Raw genomic sequence first — 22153 nt, 5'->3', positions numbered from 1 at the left:
TACATGGTGCTGTATACTTCTCAAAAATTGACTTAAGATCAGGCTACCATCAAATCCGAATGAGGAGTGAAGATGTGGAAAAGACTGCTTTCAAATGTCACTATGGGCACTTTGAATTTCTTGTTATGCCATTTGGACTCACTAATGCACCAGCAACATTCCAATCTTGTATGAATAAGGTATTCAGTCAACATCTTCGAAAATTTGTTTTGGTATTTTTTGATGATATCTTGATATACAGTAAAACATGGGAAGAGCATCTAAAGCACATAGACACTATTTTGGGAATCTTGGAGCAGCAATCCTTCTATGCTAAGCTATCTAAATGTGAGTTTGGTTTGACAGAGATCCTATATTTGGGACATATTATAAGCTCTAAAGGAGTACAGGTTGATCAACAGAAAATCCAGGCAATTTTGGATTGGCCTCCACCCACTAATCTTACACAGTTGAGAGGTTTCTTCGGGTTGTGTAGCTACTATAGGAGATTTGCCAAGGGATTTTCTCAGCTTGCTGCCCCCTTGACTGATTTGACAAAGAAAGGAGCTTTTGTTTGGACAGAAGAGGCACAAAAAACATTTGATAAGCTTAAGGAGGTAATGAGTTCATGCCCTGTGCTTGCAATTCCAGATTTCTCTTTACCTTTTGTTGTTGAATGTGATGCTTCAGGAGAAGGTATAGGGGCTGTCCTAACTCAAAGGGGACATCCAATAGCATTTGAGAGTCGAAAATTAAATCAATCAGAGAAAGGGTACTCCATCTATGATAAGGAAATGTTGGCAATCATGCATGCACTTCATAAGTTTAGACAATATTTGGTATGTGGGAGATTCATTGTAAAGACAGACCATAATAGCCTCAGGTTCTTCTTGAACCAAAGGGATTTGAATGATCGTCAACAAAAATGGGTAAGCAAATTGCAAGCTTATGATTTTGATATTGAATACATGAAAGGAAAGAATAATGTGGTTGCTGATGCTCTCTCAAGAAAGCCCACTTTGTGTTCCTTATCATCTATCTCTGCTGATTGGAAAGTCTCCATAATTTTAGAGTATGCTAAAGATTCATTTGCCACCAAGATTTTGGATAAGTTAGTGGATGATAACAGGTACAAGGTTGTTGATGAATTGATTTATTACAAGAACAGGATCTTCTTAGTACCAGGGTCAAAAACTAAGGAGAGGATATTGAGGGCTTTTCATGACACACCTTTGGCTGGTCACCAGGGATACTTCAAGACATACAGGCAAATTCGAGAGCGGTTTTCATGGAAGGGTATGAAGGAGGATGTCCTTAAACACATTAAGGAATGTATGGTATGCCAACAAAGCAAGAGTGAGCAAAATTTTCCTGCAGGGTTGTTGCAGCCACTTCCTATTCCTGAACAAAAATGGGAAAGTATTTCCATGGATTTCATCACTGGGTTGCCCAAGGTTCAAGGTAAGGATTGCATATATGTGGTGGTAGATAGACTAACTAAGTATGCACATTTCTTTCCTATCACATCTGATTTCAAGGCATCACAAGTGGCTGAATTGTTCTTCAAGGAAATTTTTAGATTACATGGTTTGCCTAGAAACATTGTTAGTGACCGGGACAGTAGATTCCTTAGCTCTTTTTGGAAGGAGCTCTTTCATTTGGCAGGAACTGAACTCACTCCCAGTACTAGCTATCACCCTCAAACAGATGGACAAACAGAGATAGTAAATAAATGGATAGAAGGATATTTGAGGAACTATGTTTCAAATCAACAACATGCTTGGGTGAAATGGTTACACCTAGGGGAGTATTGTTACAATACATCTCATCACATGTCTATTGGTATGCCTCCTTTTCGTGCTCTTTATGGTTACGATGCCCTTTCCTTTGTTGATCTAATACTTTCCGATAGCAGAGTACCCGCAGCAAGTGATTTCATCAAGCAAAGCCAAGACATAATAAGGTCCCTCAAGGATAATCTACAACATGCACAAAACCAACAAAAGATATATGCTGACAGGAAAAGGATTGAAAGATCTTTTGAGGTGGGAGATTTGGTATTTGTTAGGTTGCAGCCATATAAGCAAAGCACCTTGAAGAGAAGTGGGGCAGAGAAACTCAAGCCAAGGTTCTATGGGCCTTATAAAATCATCAAGAAGGTAGGAGAGGTAGCTTATGAATTGGAGCTCCCACCAAACAGCAAAATACATAATATTTTTCATGTATCTTGCTTAAAGAAGGTTATAGGCCAGCAAACCATAGTATCTACAGAATTACCACCTCTTGATGATGAAGGGAAATTAGTTTTGATACCAGAAGAAATTTTGGATACAAGAGAGAAAAGGTTGAGAAATAGGAGCATCATAGAGCATTTGGTCAAATGGAAAGGATTACCACTAGAGGATGCAACTTGGGAAGGAGAACATATTCTTGAGAATTCCAACCTTCATTGCTTGAGGACAAGCAATATTTGGGAGGGGAGGACTTGTCATGTCCCCTATTCAAATAATTAAAAAAAAATAAACTTTGTTAAGGCAGGCAGGCTCCAAAAAGGTGAAATTTTGGTAAAAGGGGTTAATCTTTGGAAACCAATGGACTAATAAATAAAAATTATTATTAAATTATATTTTATTAACCCCTCTTGGACGTGAGTTAGGGTTATGCCTCTTTAAAAAGGGTTTTGGAGGCATTTTGGGCTCATTCTACATCTTGATTCTTGCTAATTTTCTTGTTGTTCTTCAGAGGCTGCCAAACCTGTGGAGAAGGAGACCCAAGAACGGGATTTTGTAGGTTTCCAGGAAGGCTAAGGACGGGAGTTTGAAGCCATTCCATGTGCATGCTCATACAGAGTTTGCCCTTGTCCTGAATAGTGCCGATTTGGGTGTTTTCGGGGATTGTTTTTGGTTTGAATTTGGGTTTTCAGTTGAGTGTTTCATATCAGTTTGGTTTGCTGTTGTATTTCAGACTTTATGATGTTAAAATAGAGCCGAATATATGTATTGGGTCGTGATCAAACTTCTGAGATAATTTATGAGTGTTTTTTGGTGTTTTCGGGCATTTTGGTGTTAATTTCGGGAGCCCGATTGAGCATAGTTTTGCTCTACATTTGTGATCTGTTGTGTAAGGGCTGTACAAATCTGGAAATGTCATTTTGTAGGCTGTTATGCTGCTGAAATTTCTGTAAAAATGTCCATTTTCAGATTTATTAACAATTTGTGAAGTTGTGAAGTTTTTTTGGCACTAATTTGGACATACTCGATTTGGGTTTTATTGGAGAATTGACAGATCTTTGTAATATTGGTTGTTTGATTTTAAAGTTCTGATTTGAGGCTGGAAATATCATAAAAAATTAGTAAAGGGACATTTCAGTGGTATCAGAGCCGTGATCTTGCCAGCCTGAGGGTTTGTAGAAGTTGCATGTCAGTTTTAACAACTACCCAGATCTTGCATGTCAAGTTTTGATAACTACCCAGATCTTGCATGTCATATTTTATGATTGCATGCAACTAAGTGAAAGAGAAAAAAGATATTTGCAGCGAGAAAAGAATAAAGAAATTTTGATCAAACCCCCAGTTGAAAGCAAAAGTACAAAATCCAAGGAAGAAAAAAGTATGGCTGATCCAGATGAGATGGCAAAGAAATTCTTCCAAGACATCCAAAATACTCAGAAGCAAACAGTGGATGGTTTGGCAGAAACTAGAGAGGCTTTGCGAATATTGACAGAAAAATTACAAGGAATTGCATCTATTAATGAGAAAGGGAGCACTTCAGAGGAGCCGAGAAATGGGAGATCCACACCATCTAAATCATCCAAATCTATTTTCTTGCCTGCAGATGAGCCACCAGTACCAAATCCAGCCATTAATCCAGTGGAAGAGGTTACAGGTAATTTGATTACATTAGGAGCTACTTACAATGGCTTAGATGATGACTTTCGTAGTTCAGTTCCTTTTAAAGAATATGTGGATATGATGAACGCTTTGCTGCCCAAGAAAGAGAATAGGAGGGAGCATGACACAAGTGGAAGAGAGCTCAAAAATAAAATAAGCAAGTTTACAGCGCCTACTTTTGATGGAACAAATAAAATTTCAGCTAGAGCATGGCTACAAAAATTACAAACTTTCTTCACACTCAACCCCATGAAAGAGAGTGATGCTATTCAATTTGCAAGTCTACACTTGGAAGATGTAGCCTATGATTGGTGGTATCATGGAATGACTACTCAAGGTCACGATCAGGTAACTACATTTGAAGATTTCAGTCAAAGGGTGATAGATAGATTTGACCTCAAGGATGATGAAGAGTACTTTAAAGAATTGTCAAAGTTGAAGCAAACCAGATCAGTTAATGAGTATGTAGAAGAATTTCAAAAAGTGGCTGTTATGGTACCTGATATGAGTGAAAAGAGGATCGTTTATCTTTTTCTTGATGGTTTAGAAGATTCTGTTAAGGGTTTGGTTAAGGCTTTCTCACCCTCAACCTTACAGGAAGCTATCAAAAGAAGCTTGCAACTTGAAACGTGCGTGCCTATGAAATCAATCACTAATCAAAAACCCCCAAATCTTTGGCAACATAAGGGAAATTTTCAGAAAAAGACTTTCCCAACACTACCACCAAAAGATGTGACAAATGTGGCAAAAAAGAAGGTAGATGAAGAGACTAGGAGTGAATTACGAAGGAAAAAACTTTGTTTTACTTGTAGAGAACCATGGGTTCCAGGACACAGATGTTTGGGGAAAGGTCAAGTGCACTATATTGAAGTTGCTTCAGAATCTGATTCAGATGAGCATGAGGAATTTCATGATACTAAGGAGGAGGTAGAAGAAGAGAAAGTAAAAGAAATCAGCAAGGATGGCACTTTAGCAGCATTATCAGGAGTCCCAAGATACCATCCCTTCCGAATTCGAGGGGTACTAGCAGGGCAAAGGTTGACTGTTCTTCTTGATAGTGGGGCAACTCACAATTTTATTGATGAGGGATTTGTCATGAAAAGAGGGCTTAAAGCAGAAGATTTTGAGGGATTCAATGTTACTGTAGCTGATGGATTCACTATGCCTTGCACACGGGTGGTGAAACAACTCAAGATGACCTTAGGAGATTATGAGTTATGTGATGACTTCTATGTGGTTGGTATTGGGGAGACAGATCTTGTATTGGGTGTTCAATGGTTGCACTCTATCAGAGGCTATTACATGAACCATCAAACTATGGAGTTTAAATTTCATTCCAATGGGAAAGAAGTCATATTGAGAGGGTTATCAAATGGAGCACCTAAGGCGGTCTCTGCAAAGAGGATGGAGAGGACTTTTCGAAGAGGACAAGTAACATGGGCAGCAGGAGTCATAATCCAACCAACAAGCTCTCCCAAGAATCAAGGTAATTTCCATTTTGAAATTCAAAATATTCTTGATAAGCATAGTATAGTTTTCAATGACTTGCCTCCAGGATTTCCCTAGTTTTGATTCATTGTGAATCCTATTGTGTAAACCATGTATGATTATGCTTGTTTGATTGTCTCTTGGTTATGCTTGGTTGTCACCCGATTAGATATTTGTTTCCTCCATGGTTCTAGAAATGAGTTGCAGAAAACATTATAAATCCCTTGAATAGGGTCATGAAGAAAATTTGATTTAATTGTTGAAATTTGGGATTGAGATCCTATTGTAAATTGTATTTTGAACCTTGTTGTAATTGGCAACGAAGCCGAGTTTTCTTCCTGATTCTTTCCTGGCTGAGCCTTTGAATTAGGTTTGCCAATAAAATTGGTGTTTGAGTAAAATTATTTATCTTGTGATTTAATCGAAATTTCAAATTAGATGGATGCACATTAGAATAAGATGATTTGATGATGGTTTAATTTAGCAAATTTTCAAGTTCCTTATATGTTCAAATGATAATTTTGTTAAGGAAATCTGCTTTTGAGTTGTGTTTAAATTTTATAATTATACATATACGTGAGAAAGTTAAGTGAATTTACTTGAATACTTGTTTATCACATTTAATCCTATTATCACCTTTAAATTTTAAAACAAAACTTGTTGGCATTTTTGGGCATGACACTGTGAACTTTTCATTGCTCGTCCTTTACTTTTTTCTAGCATTTGGCATTGTTGTTACTCAGTCTATATTGTGCTCAACACAAATTATGAAACTCAGCACTTGTATGCTCAAAACTGCTCGGTTGACATTGAGCTCAGCTCATATAGAAAATATTTGCTAACCATACACTTTCTCATCTCCTCTAGAGCTCGGTGCACACTTGCTTATGTATATGACTCGACCTATATAGAGTAGCTCAGTTGTAGTGATGATTGTCTAGCTCTACCTTGAAAATGACTAAGTGTTTGATATTAATAGACAACAATAGTTAGAGATACTGATAGTTACATGTTGATGTTGTAATTATTTTCTTATAAACAATTTAAATATATTTTTATTATTGATAGGTATTGAAAAATTATTTGAGTGGTTGAAAATAACTAATTTTTCAAATTTAAATATCTATAATATAATTTTGAAGTTTTATTTTTTATTTTTTTAAATATAATTTTATAATGTATGTAATTATATTATTAAAAATAGATGAATAATAAAAATTATTGAAATTTTTTCAAATTTTAAAAAAGTTATATTTCATATGAGTAATGATGTATTAACTTTTAAAAGGAAAAAGAAATCATTTATTTCTCCTTGACAAATATTTATGATTTATAATTATATGAAAGTCATTCTTATTCTATTGTCATTTGCACTCATGTTTGCAAACTTTGAAGATTTTTACTGATGGAAAATTCTAAAATTCCTATGTCATAATATTCAAAATATGTATTTTACTAAATGTTTTCAATCTTTATACACTCAATGGTGTATAATTTTGACTTGAATTTTTAGAAGTTTGTAGAATGTTGAGCATAAGAGAGTAGGTATGTTGAAATTATTAATAAAAAAAGTTTTTAAATGATTTTATAACATTATAGGGAGAGACTAACAATTATATTATTAGGGGGGAGGGGTTGGTGAGGGACAAAGAGGGAGAGGGGAAAAAGGAGATCGGGTGAGAAGGGGAGAATGATAATGAGAGAGAAGGAAGGATAGGGATGTAAGGAAAATGACAATTTCCACATTACTCATGTATTATGAATTTATTGTAAAAGTACTTTGAAAATTCATACAAGCAATAGACAAAATTCTAAAAGCATCCATCATGCACATATTATATATATATATATATATATAACTACCCATCTCATGTCATGCTTCTATCCTCCATTAATGCGATACTTGGATAACCAACTGGTATTAGGTAAACCATTTGTGCAATGAAATCTCTTGATTGCTCATTAAATATGGGTTACTTAACTTCAATTTAGTTCACTAATATTGAATAATAACATCAAAAAATATTATAATGTTATTGTACAACTCCTCAATTTTTTTCTAAGAATGTTCTCAAAGAATCACTACATATTGTACATCCATCTAGATGCTCCTAAATGCAACATTTATATAATAAATAAATTATCACAATATCATATATGATAGAGTTTCTTAAATATGATACATAATCTAGTAATGAATATAATATTTGTATATTAAATAAAATTATAATAAAATGATTTATATATGATACATAATATTAATATATAATTTAGTTTAGTATATAATGTATATAATTATATATGATATTATAATAAATTATATATTGTAATATAATGCATATTATATAGTATGCTATATGACATACTATGTGAATAAACTCGCAAGTATTAGATATTTGATTACCTTGGGATTTGCCTCAAAATTTATTAAATTTTTTGGCTAGAACATGACAATCCTTTCCTCATTTCCAAACTTTGACCATGTAGTTGTCAACTTTGTTTACTCAAAATTGATGAAATGAAAAGGGTTTCTTAAGGATGCTCTCAACTTTCCACCAATATAAATTGTCTTATTCTAAATTTCATAAATTATAGTTATTAATTTTCTAATTAACTTATGCCTGATATAAAGATTGATAGGTCAATTGAAAAAATGTCTATAATTTTTAAATGGTCTTACTTTTTTCAAATTTCAAACATGTGTAACATTCTATGCTTTATATACTATAGAGATAGAAAAAAGTGAATTTATTAAGTTAAGACCAAGTTATGGTAATCAGACATATGGCTTTAAATATTTTAAATGAGTTATTAAAAAAATTATTTAATTATTTACTTTGAAAGACTTACCCAAAACATGCATCACATCTAAGAATGAATATTATACTTATATCTAAAATGTTAGTGATAAAAAAATTATCATTTAATTGTGGGTAGGTTGGTCAGAGATACAAGTACTTATATTTTTCCTTCAATTATAATACTAGTGCATTGAAGTTTCATCTTTTTTAATTGAAATTTCAACACCACTTAAACACATAATTTGATCTATCGTGATTCTCTACATAAGTACATGTATATATAATAATCACCACTATGTTATTATAATTTAATTAAAGAAATCACAATAGATTTAATACTAATACTTTGTTAGTTAATATATTTATTTAGCTTTTCACTTTTAGAAAAATAACTTAAATTAAATTACTATCTTTCAGTTGTAGATATAACATGTTGCTAGTGGCTAAGTAGCCACCAAATCCTCTTTTTGTTACTTTATTAGTCCCGATGGAGACTTATGTTTTCACCTCAAATTCTTATTATTTATTTTCTTGCACTCCACAATATCAAACCACAATTGTAATGTTTGTTTCTACTTTTATTTTTATTTTGAGATTTTTTCAAATATATCTCTTTTGTCGTTGGCTATTCATATTTTTTCAAGTGATTTTTTAATTTTGCATTCAAAACTCAAAAAAATGTATTATACAACCAAAAGGAAATAAGTAAAATCAAAAAAATCTTTGCAGATTTTTAGTATTTTTTAATTAATCTTCTTAAAGTTACAATTTTAAAATGTTGGACAATTCAATTTGAAAATATAATAATATGAAATTTGCAAACAATAAATAATTAAATAAAATTTTAATATTTCTTTAAAAAAATATTTTTAATTATTTATTTTTTAATAATCAAAGTTTAAAAATATTGATACATATTTATACTATACATTTTTTATATTTATATTGATACATTTTTAAATATTTTATAGATTTATGCAATTATAACTAAATGAATGTATAGTTGAAATATCATTACTTACTAATAAATAATTCATTATAACTCATTCCATAATAAATTATTTTTACTTAGTTTTGACATTAGGCAAGACTCTAGCTCTATAGAGCTCTTGTTTATTAAATAAAACTAGTATAGATATCTTAAATAAATCTATCTAAAGAAATGCCGATAGATATCCACTAAAAAATAATTATAATTTAATTTACTACATCTAAAAATATTGGTATTTCCTTTATCTTCATTTATTTAGTTTTTACTAAGCTTTTTATTTTAATTTCTTTAAAAATGGATGATTTATATTTCAAGTATAATAATTTATACTGATATTTTATGTGGTATTTATTAAATTATTTTAAAAAGTGTATTCTATTTATAATAAAATTTAAATTTTTGACATGTAGATGGTTGTAAAATTTAACCTGGAGAATAAAAGTTAACATTAACATGGTCACAACATCTCACTTCTCATTCTATCATTGTAGAATGCTTAGGAGTCAGCTACCTAGCCGGCCTATTTCTTTACCAATGCATCATCCATCATAGCATATGCCATTCAACTTGTTGTTTTTTGTGTTGAAAATCTCAAAGTAACTAAGGGTAAATATGTTTTGTATCTCTACAATTTAGTAAGTATTTTTGGCACCAAATTTATCAATTGATCTTAATAAATTGGAACATAAGCTCCTTAAAATTTATTTTTTCAATGAAATTTTTGGATTCGTGGATGTGAGTAGAAGTTATTTTTTTATTTAAATTTATTTATGTTAGATTTATATGTCTATTATTCTAAAATGTTTGCATTGTTTTTTAAATCATCAACTTACTTCTTCTAAATTATTTATTCAATTCTAGATTCATGTGTGTAAGCTACGAATGACTTATTTTTTTCAAGCTTCAACTATTTTTCATTGATTTTTTTAAAAATTTTAAATAATGATTTTGGATAATTTTAAATTATAATAAGAGTTAAATATATGTTTTCTGAAAAAAGATTTTTAATCAATGATAAATGTTCAGAGTTTTCATGTTAGATATAAACAATGAATGACTATTTTTAAAAAATGATTAAAATAAAATCTATTAAATTTTAGGGTTTTGGTTGATTCCTTGGTTGGAAGTCATTCAAGTAAAAGAGAAGGACATGGTTGGAAGTTATTCAAATAAAAGAGAGGACAAATTAGGTTGGTAAATTTTAATTTGTATCTTTATTTGTTTATGTTTGGTATTTTTTACAATTTCATATCAAAAGATACAAATATATTATGTATACAAATCTCTATGTAAACTGGATTTGAAATGAAGTGTCTGAATTTGAGACCACCAATCATTAAATATTATAAGAATTAAATAATTTTTTGTTGAATAAGCGTTAAATCATTCATCTTTAATGATTTTTTCAATATTCTCTTATACATTTAGAACTAGTTTTTTAACATTATTCTACTACATTCCTTGAGATTTTCATACAATTAATCTCTAAAAAAAATCATAGTTTATTGTAAATTATATTGAACAATGTTGTCCCAAAAATTGGTTGAGATCTCAAATCATTACATATAAACCAAGATTGAATGAAAAAAAATTTTACTCAAGAAATATTTCATAGAAATTTATTAAATAATTCAATACATACAACATGGTCCCATGTAGAAAGAGCTTAATTTTGTGTGGACATTCATTTATTTTATGATGCATATAATTAGAATGGAAGGTAGGAGATAGTTTGTAAATTAAAAATTAAGAGAATGTTTCTATGTTATTTGAGAAATCACACATGAATAGTGTTAGTCTCATCATTCAAATTGAAATAAAGTATAAATTAGATTACCTAAAAATTAAACAAAGCTATAACTAAGGTTTCACCTAATGTTAATCTTCTAAACAAAGCTAGAATAGTGAATGTTCTTAGTCTTCTATCACCTTCAAGTTAGATTGTGTAAAAATTAAACAATGCTAAAAATAATGTTTGACTTAAAATTCATAATTTAACATTTTCTAACTTTTCCATTTAATATATTTTTTTTCCATCTTTCATTTTCACATGGCTAAGGATTTTTAAGGTTATTGGAAAACATGTCTAAAATATTTCTATTAATTAAACATAAACATCATAATTTCTTTTGTAAAGCACTACTACTATCCAATCATATATAAAAGCCTTGCTTTGAAAATAAGTCATTTTTCCAAAATCAAATTATCCTACAATAAATCCTCTTTCTAAGTCATTACTATACTCAGCTCATTATAGTCCACCTTGAATTATCTTTTATCACATCACACACAATAAAAGATATGGAACAATATACCATACATTTACTTATGATAATAATATACGTAAATTTCTATATCATCATTTGAAAATAGAGTGTTTATTCCTTTAAGTATTTTTGAACTTACTCATATTTGTTTCTAATCTAGATAACATATCTGATGCTTCAAATGAAGACTTTGAAAATTACATTGATTATTTGAGTTCATTGCTCCAAAATTTACCAACTAAAGTGGATGAGAAAAAACATCTTAGTGAATGTATTAAAAGATTTAGAAAAGATGCCGAGACATCTCTCACTTCCTCTTCCAAATTTCAAGCAATACCTGGGTCAGAAAAAATTCCTATGAGACGAATACCACCATAGTTTAGTCCAAGCAAAATGCAGAAATGTTGTTCTACTTAATGAAGGTGTAATACCATTTCTCAAAACCTAAGTGTAAGAGTTGAGCAAGAAACATTTCAATTCCCCTCTAGAGGATGTAGAAAGAAAAAGAAAAAGAAGAGCATTAACCACTTAGGTATAGGAATACAAAAAGAAACTCTTAGAATTAGGGGACAAGAAGATGAGTACATTCATTCAAAAATGTTTTGTTAATTTATAGAAGTATGATTTCTTTTATCATTTCATATATTAATTATATGTTGAATTACAGAATTGTGTGTTCAAGAACGTACTCCACAACATTGGTTACCTTGTTCAATTGATCTAAACCAAACAATAACAAGTGAAACACACCTCGTAGATGGTATCTTTTAACTACTAAATTTCTTTATCTATTTATTGATATAAAATTACTTAAACATGTATCTAACATATTTTCTATAATATTCAAACAAATTAGAAATAATTTTTCGAGATGAAGCATCAATGGTGAATGTTAGCCCTAGGAAAACATTTCAACAATCCATTTTAGGTAATGGACATTGTAAATATTTATATACTAGTTACATTATATATTTTTACAGTTGAAAATGTTATCTAGGTTGATTGTAATTGAATGTGAATGTTATTTCAGTTTTCAATGTTCAAAATGAAAATGGACATATGTTACCCTTTTGTATGTATCCTAACCAAACATCAACAACAATGGATGGAATGCGAATTGGATATGGTATGAAAATTATTAAATGGATTTTATTGTGATCTTTAATTTTTATTTGGTTCATTAAGTTTAAGTTTTAAATGTGTGTGTTATTATAGATTTAAATGATAAAGTAGAAGAGCATATGTTTCCATATTCTATTGATCTCAACCATACACTAATGGATGATGCTATGAAAATGGGAGATGGTAAGAAAATCATGAAGTAAGATTTAGTCAATTTTGAGTATTCAGTTTGTATAATGGTTTTATCTAAGTTGATTTGTGAAATGTACATGCTTTTGCAGTGTTAATCGATCAAAAAAATAGCCAGCAACTATATTTGGATCTTAATCAAGAAACATCAACAACAGTAAATGCAATAGAAACTAGAGATGCTGAGAACATTATGATATTCAAAATTAATCAATTTTGAGTCTTTCTTTTGTAAATTAGTTTTATAATTAGCTCATGTCTTTAAAGGTATGGATGATACTACAATGGAGGGTCATGGTCAATATCTTTTTGGATAATCATTTCCTAAATTAGTGTAATAAGAGTTATCTAATGACTATTTTAACTGTATTTAGAATTTGACTCTTAGAGATAATAACTTGTCAATGAATATAAATATTTTATACAGTTTTGAGTGGGACAAGTATTGAATCTTTTGAAAATTGACTAATTTTCTTAGAGATTTTAACCATTTTATCTAAAGAAAGAAAAATTAATGTATAAGGGTAAAATAAATTTACAATATACTAAATTGTATATTAAATTCTTAGTGAAATAATTTATTATAATAGTTTTGTAAATTGAATTCGACTTAATTACATCAATAAAATAATGTTCTGAATTACTATATTAACATAAATATCTTTTGATTTGTTATATGTTAAAACATGATAAGCATAATGTTCAAAAAAATATTTATTTATTATCTTATTTATAAAAAATTATATAAAATTTTTTAAAACAAGCTAAAAATATAATGTATAATGTCTTTTTTTTCATTTATCAATATTTGAAATAAAATTTAAAAAATTAACTTATATATGAAAATTATTTTTTTAAATTATTTTTAAAATTATTTTAAAATTATTTCTATTTGTTTTAACTAAAATTGTTCATGAACATCTATCATAGAATAGTTAAATTTCCTAGCACCTTTCTTATATTTGATTTATTTTTATTGATTAGAGTAAATTTTCTTGTGTGACACTATTATTATTTTATTAAATTTTTATAAATAAATGAATAAAATAACTTAATTTTATATTGATCATTAATATTTATTTTAATCTCTTAATTTAATTTGGTCATTCTATTTAATATTTGATTTAAATCCTTAGCCTATTATTATCTCTTGATTTAATTTTGAAGATTGTAATCTTTATTTTTAATTTATAATATAGTGTTTTAGTTCATTAAAAAACAATTCACAAAAATGATGCCAAGTTTACCATGAGTTAACTTGGAAAATAGCAAGTTGAATGGCATTTGGATGGCATATGCTATGATGGATGATGCGTTGGAAAAGAAACGGGTTGGCTGGGTAGCCGGCTCCAAATGCCTATCGGCATTAAAAATAGAAACTACTATGAAACTACTATGCAATAATTTTAAAGTTAATTATTAAATTGTAGAAATGATTTATTTGGAAAATTTAGTTTCCTAAAATGTTTCCGTAGACTTATCACAATTAGTATTTTCTCTTCATTCAAATCTGAAAAATATACTTGTTATAGAAATCTAAAATAATCCCCTTTATTTTCGTTACTGTTAAATAAACGATTATCATAAAAATATTCCAAACATTACTTATGATGATCGCGCGACCTTCGACTCTACGTCCACCTGAACATAACTTTCGCAGGAACCCAGATGTTACTCCTATAAATGCTAATCAAAAGTTTCAAATATTTATGTCATTATTCTCTCCTTCATTCTCAGCTTCTCCAGAATTCTTCAAATGTGGGAAACAAACCATCGGATATCCCTTCGGAGCAAAGAAGAGCGGCTGCGGTGACCCTGCTCTTCAGCTGGAGTGCGATCTTAAAGTGAATATGCCTCTAATTAACATTAGAGGCTACCAAGACTATTTAGTGAAATATTTTTCTGACCACCGAAAGTACCATCCCATTAGAATAGTTGATAGAAATATGTGGGGAGACGCTTGCAAACCGTCGACCAGTAACCGGACAATGGAATTGTGGTCTAACCCGCAGTTTCTCATTTCTGACGAGTACATCAATATAAGTCTGTGGGGAGATTGTAGAGAAGATACCAGAGAATACATGTCCAGTGCCACTGATCAAGTGTGTGCTTTAGAATGTAATAGTAGTTGGTACTATTCAACCTTGAGTTTGGACACGTACTGTAAATCATCAGTGCAGCTACCTGTTCATAAATCCCAGACAAGTAATAGACCGATATTTGCAAGTATATATGATGGATTCAAAATACAATGGAGTCTCAGCGCGGGCTGTGAGCAATGCAAGTCAAAGAAAGAGCTTTGCTTTTACGACACTAGTAATTCGACTCCATTGGGTTGCAAATCACCTGGTAAGAGCTATGTTACCAGAAACGAGAAACGAGAAACGAAAATTCTGAAAAGTTGAGAACGTTATATATATATATATATATATATATATATATATATATATAACTAACCAAACTAATTTATTTCTTAGAAATTGATTCTTAATTCTATTTTAAATTGTATTAATAAATTATTAATTCAATTGCACAAAAAAACTAATAATTGACTGTTGCTAAAGTAATTCTCTAGATTTTATAAAATCTTAAAATTTTAAAAAAGAAACTTGATTAATAACACTCCAAGTTTCTAAATATTAACAAAATTAAAACTGCTACTTTGTTAACAAGACTGAAACACAAACTAAAACAATACTAAAACTAAAACCACTATAACTAGTTTAACAAAAAGATAACTACTACTTCACGGCCTGTTAAATTCCCTATGTGCACTATAAAATATATTAATAGTTTTTTTATTTATAACATTATTGTCACACGGCACAGAAATTATTAATAGTTTTTTAATTTATATTCTCCACACAGAAACGGCCGTTGCGTGATGGGAAACCCGTTTCGCACGTCGCAACGTGAAACGGGGCTTCCCCGTCATGTTTCTGGCAACTTGTCATAACTCATTTTTTACTTGTTTGACACATGAAGATAAAGCATTAAATTTTTATGTCTAGAGAAATGAATTGTTAGCTATATTTCCTAATCATGCTCGGAATAATAACTATCTGTGCCATTGTTTATAATTGACACCAAGCAGATGGCTCTAACACTGCTATTGTTCTAGGTATGGATTCCTTCCTCTTCAATGTACACAATGCGTACGTCTAAAAATGTGGCGGAAATGGTCCAGTTTGTTCATCTAGTACAAAGTTTCAATCATTTTTGTAGGGCTTCTCTAAAATGCTATCAATTACTTTAAAATATCTAAATAGATTATTCTAATACAGGTAGCTCCCTTGGAGGAGCTGCACTGATGGCGGCAATAGCAGTGCTTTGTATTTGGTATGTGAAGAAAAGAAGGCGGCGTCATTCCCGCGAGGTCGGTGGTATGTACAGTAATTATCAGAAAAATGGCATGGAAGCAAATTGCCGTATGATAAAGAATTTGGCCATATTTTCCTATCAAGAATTGCAACAAGCGACAAAGTTCTTCGATGAGGAGAACTTACTTGGAGGTGGAGGGTTTGGCGTGGTGTACCTTGGTGAACTTCACGACGGACGTTCTGTAGCAGTGAAGAAGCTTTACCAGGATAGCTCCAGATCAGTTGAGAAATATATGAACTAGGTACAATTTTTGTCATCCCTTTTTCATCCAAACCTTGTTCGTCTCTACGGCTGTATGAGTTCGCAAAGTCCAATGCTACTGCTTGTTTACGAGTTCGTGCCAAATGGGACCTTCTCTGGTCACCTCCATGGTAGCAGAAGAACTCTAACAGGATTGCCTTGGGCGACTCATTTGAACATTGCCATAGAATCCGCTCAAGCCTTGGCGTATCTCCACAGCATGAATCCGCCCATATTTCACAGAGATGTTAAATCCACTAACATTCTTCTCGACGAACATTTCAGAGCAAAAGTTGCAGATTTCGGGCTTTCCAGATTGGTGCCATTATATGTCTCACATATCACGACTGCTCCTCAAGGCACGCCCGGTTATGTAGACCCAGAATACTATCAATGCTTTCAACTCACTGAGAAATCCTATGTTTACAGCTTAGGAGTTGTTCTTCTGGAGATCATCTCTACCAAAGTGGCAGTTGATACTATGAGAAATAAAGATGAAATAATCCTTGCTAACATGGCAACTGACAAGATAAAAAGACGAATTTTGAATGAATTGGTCGATCCAGATTTGAAAATTGAAAGAAATCAGGAGGTGAAGGTCAGTGTTGCTGCAGTTGCGGAGTTGGCATTTGAGTGCCTTGCCCTTGAAAGGGATTTTAGACCAACCATGAAACAAGTTGCTGCCCGTCTCACAGAAATTAAGGGAATGTTGCAGAAAAGCACAGAATCTTCCAACTCCACACCAACATCTTCGTTATTTTCGCCAAAGGAAAAGTGCCCCCGCATAGGTTCAGATTAGATGCATCTTTGATATCTATTTGTAATTGTAAAGACAGTGTTATGGTTTAAAGTGTTAGAATGGTTACATATCGATGTGTAATTATTTCTGATAAAAAACAGCTTAAGTATTATTATTTTTATCATTGATGTATATTCAAACTTTACTCAGTAGTTGTAAATAACTAATTTTAATTTAGAATAAATTTTTGTACCGTTTCATTTATATTAATGTAAATAAATAAATAAATAATGATGTAATAACTTTTAAAAGAAATAATGAAACAATTTGATTGGGTGTAGGTAAAATTTCCTACTTATCAATCAATGAGCTTAAAGAGCTTTCTAATGAATGGATAATTCGGAACAACACTTTCTGAAGGTTTTGTAAATGGGGCTACAAGGAGAGTGAGTTTAACCATGAACTTTGTAGTTAAGCACATTCAAGTTAGACCAATACTAGGATGGGTGATCTCCTTGCAAGTCTTGGTTCTTCACCCTTGTGAGCATCACCTAGATGTAGTGAGTGCGAAGTGTTATATTTATTTTCATGAGAGGTGGAGTTGTTTACACTTTGAACCACTACTCATGGAACATGGTTAATGAGTTTGACTCAAAAACTCCATAGTTGAATCTTGGTAGTCTTGTCAAAATTTGACTTGTTGTGGAAAGTATTTCCTACTTCCTCTTGTTCTTTCTTGAAAGGTGTTTAATGCAAGTGGGTGGGTGTTACAAAATTTGAGTTTCAACCTTGCTATTACATAAGGTTACTATATATAATAAGTGATATTTATATTAATTTTAGATTTAAGCACAAATTGGTCCAAAATTTTTGGTAAATCTATTGATTGGTTAAAAATAAATGTTGATAAATTTTGTACGATCATGTTTGTATATGAAAATATTGAAGTTGTATCACCCTATAAACTAATAACTTAAGTTGTGCTCATTTTAGGACCATTTTGTTCTCTAACTTCTATCTTAAGTGCTTCAAGACCAACATTCTACTACTTCTTCTTGGTGTTGGATCGGGTACATTTTCCAGGACCAACATACTCCTCTTTCTTAGCTTCCTTCAAATCGAGCACTAGCTTCACCTTCTTTTCTTGATCCAAATTACTCAAAACCTTGTTTAGGCACTCTACAATGGCTTCAAGTAGACCCTGAGAACTGGACAACAAATTGCTGGTCAAATTTTCCACTTTATCTCTTTGATCATCTTTAGGTGTCCCCTTCTTCTCTATCTCTTTTTCCTTCTACCTTTTCTTGTCCTCTTTCTTCTACATCTCCTCATTTTTCCCTTCTAGAGCTCTACATTTTAAATTCAACATTTTAAGGGAATGAAGAGTCCATTTGTCCAATCTGAGGGAGTAGAGGTCAACCACTTTTGCAATTTTCAAAACACCATGAGGAGGGTCAATATCTTACTTCATAAGATTGACATTGACCTCATCCACATTAACAACTAGGAGCATTTGAATCCTGGCCTTTCTCTTTTCTTTCTCCTCCTAGAAAGCCTTGTCCATTTTTCTATTTAGTTTCTAACTATGAGTCATGCCCTCAATCTCCTTACCTTCAACATCTTACAGAGAAATAAATAAATCATGATCAACTGACTCATAGTAATCAATAAGCCTAATGAATTCTTTGAGATCGTCTTCTTCCACATTCTCCTAAGTAACATGAATATATTTTTCTTTCATTACTGTTAGAGAGCCCATCTCATTATGAACCAAACAATGAGAGGGAGGGGAAGTTGTGACATTGCAACCCCCAAATAATCTTTCCAAAGGTTCATAATTTCTACTTCATTCAAATTTTCCATCTCCATCTTCACTTTCCCCTTACCCTCCATCACAACTTTGTCTTCTTCATATTGACTTTCTTCTTCATACTCAGAGACAAGCTCTACATAATCCTTCTTCCTTTTTGAAGAACCAAGAGATTCCATGCCTAATTCCCATAAACTCCTTTTTACTTTCCCCAAAAATTTCCCCCAAACTAGCCATTTTATCACAATAATCCAAAATATTTCTTGAAATAGGGTTGGAAACATTTTTTCACATAACTGAAAATCATCCTAATTAGACCCTTATGCAAGATTAGTTTTTTGGATTTGGGCCTTATAGAATTGATACTATGAGACAATTAACAAAGCATATCAAAGGGGAAACAAACCCTTTTTTATATCTAAAGTGATTAAGAAGCACAAAGTGATAGGTATGAGCCCTGTCATATCTCCCATCAAGCCAAACATACTCCATTATAGTAGTAAGAACACACCTCCAAAGAAAATTAATGGGCAACATAGCATAGATATCACCTTCCCTTTAACTAGTTTACCATCTAAATCTTTGCAAAATTTCCTAACCATCAATTCATAATACTTTAGGTCATAGAAATATAGCTTAGCTTTATCACTGAGACTCATAATTTTTACCATTATCACTACATCAAGCTACAATTTCCTCCCACCTAGGGTAACTTTTTCATTATTCCAGCCTTTTAAGAACATATTCATAACTTATGGTTTCACCATTTTCATTTTCTCCATGTAGGAAATGAGGCCCCTTCATCAATTTTTTTCAAAAATTCCTTCTCTTTCCTCCATTTTCACAGCTGTCAGATTCCCTTCTTGTCAATTTCCCACCCATTTTAGCAAGTTGTAGAGTCAAACTCTCTAATTTTTTCTTAGAAGAAAAAAAACATTCAAGAAGAAACAAAACTAAACAAACCCATAATATGTGTCAAAATTTTGTTACCACACTACTATATCTCAAACACTTCCTAAAATAATTACATTTTGCTTCCAATAGCACTTTCATTCTAGAAAAAAAAAGATGAAATGACCCTATTTTTATGTGTTGTCTTATCATGATAAATATGTTCCTTTATTTCATAATTAATCTCATCCTTGTGATTCCAGGGCATGATGAATCCCTTTTTCACCACCACATTTGTGAGTCAGCAATCATGTTCACTTCTCTTAAAAAAATGGGATATTATAAACACTTTATCAAATTTAACTATTAAACTTTTTTCTTCCTTGATAGAATTAAATCAATGAACCATAAAGTAACCATAGAATTAGAAAGATAGTTTAATGTGTTCTACAAATCCCCTTCTATCCACATTCTCTTAGCCTTGATATCACTAACCATTTTAAACCCATTTAGAAGACCCGTAGCTTCAGCTAGGTGGTTGGTTTGAATATCAAGAGGGGTCATCATTTCTTTTTACATATTTCATTGACCATCCCTAACAATAGCACCACAACTAGTTGGGCTTGACTTTCCTATAGCACCTTTTTCAAAGTTCATCTTAATCGAGCCCATTAGAGGATGACTTTATGAAAAGAGAAATTATGGAGTAGTGTTGAGCTATATCCCTAAAAACCTTGTTGCTCCTTTCCTTCCAAAGATTCCAAATAACATGTAGAAAAACCAATATCAAAAGTTTTTTTTTTTTTTTTTCATTTAAAATATTTCCACATTTGTTAGAGATCCTTGATGTTCTTAGGCATTGTCTAGCTTAGATTCCAAATTTTAATAATCTACATCCATGTATTCCAAGTAACAAGAAATAAAAATATGATTGGATAGACACCATGATGGAAAGCAAGGTGATCTATATCTCTAATGTTACTAAAACCACAATGCAGACAACCAAAATGATGACTGAATTGGAATCAGAATTAAATGTATGGAAAGCTAACAAAGTCAAGTGGGATGAATATATCATTTAGGTTACAAAAGTTCAAACCTATGGTACTTCTAAATGCTTAGAAAAAATGTCCAATATAGTTGTAGATGTTGACTTCATGTTCATTGCAAGGTCTAACATATAATTGAGAAACATGACCATTGAATAGGGTCTAGGTGAAACATGAGAACTCCTGAGAGAAATAGAGTGTCTTCAACAATTTTTGGACAATGACATCAAGTGCATTAATATCATAATTATAGAAAATGAAGATAAGAAAGACAAAGGAACACATGAGGTATTGGCATCCTTTCAGGACAAGAAATAAAGGAGATCAAAGAAATGATAGTCAAGGACTTTACCACCATTGTCCATATAGATTACATGATGATTAAATGTAGGCACCACTTACAAGTGCATGCAAACATGATGGATTGTGTCCATAGGTTCAAGCAATTGTGGAAATTGAGGCTGAAGCATATTGAAGTACCATTGCAAAAGAAAATCGTTGAATTCATAGCCATATAAAAGAAGTAGAAGGATATAGGAGGTGGACTTCCAGAAAACCCAAAGCAAACAGTTCACCCTACCTCCAGAGTTGGGAATTAATTAGATAGTGATTAGGGGCTAATAGTCATAGCTTTCTTTTCTTTTTGTATATATTTTTTAAAGAATTTGATTAAGTAGTGCTAATTTATAACTCCCTGGAGGAGTTAGTTTTAAAAATAGAATCTAAAGGTCCTACATGGCTATATAAGTTTTTTTTCATGATTTTGAGAGGGTCTACTCTTTGGATATTGAGAAATCTTTTGTTTGATTATCTAATTTTGGATTTTTGATACTTTTGGACTCAATGCAATGGTATATGGGATCTTATGGTTTTATATATGAATCTTGGTTGTTAAATTTTATGGTTTACTAAAGCATATCACTCATTGTCATATGAAAATGAATGTTATGTAAATATAGTTCATCTTTTGCATTGCGTATTGATCTTGTATTTGAGAACAAAGTAGCCTTCATTTGTTCTTTTCTATCTTGAATTTTTCTATAGCAATAACTAGTCATGATGACTAATCATTATTGGGAGATTTTAATTTATCTTCGACTTGCACATTCTTAAATCATTGTTATGAACTAAGTGTTATGCCTTATACTTTTAGGTGAAAAATAATTTCAGAAATTATTATTTTAAAGTAAGATTAAATTGTAGAATCCTTTAAGTTAGGAAGTTATGTGTATTGAATACAGAGAGTTCTCTATTAAAGGGACTCATTTGTTAGTGTTTTTATTTTATCTAAGCTTGAGAATAGAGTCAACAATCAT

At 31.3% G+C, this 22153-nt stretch overlaps 1 pseudogene; it reads left to right on the top strand.

Annotated features, from left to right (window-relative positions):
• The first annotated feature begins 14337 nt into the window (after positions 1-14337).
• On the top strand, positions 14338-17147 carry LOC149571578 (LEAF RUST 10 DISEASE-RESISTANCE LOCUS RECEPTOR-LIKE PROTEIN KINASE-like 1.2; annotated as a pseudogene).
• The last annotated feature ends 5006 nt before the right edge of the window (positions 17148-22153 follow it).

Source organism: Cupressus sempervirens, chromosome 2 (assembly GCF_028749045.1).
Source record: "Cupressus sempervirens isolate cs-2001-9-10 chromosome 2, ASM2874904v1, whole genome shotgun sequence".
Classification (NCBI taxonomy): Eukaryota; Viridiplantae; Streptophyta; class Pinopsida; order Cupressales; family Cupressaceae; genus Cupressus; species Cupressus sempervirens.
This window is presented reverse-complemented; position numbering and strand designations above follow the sequence as displayed.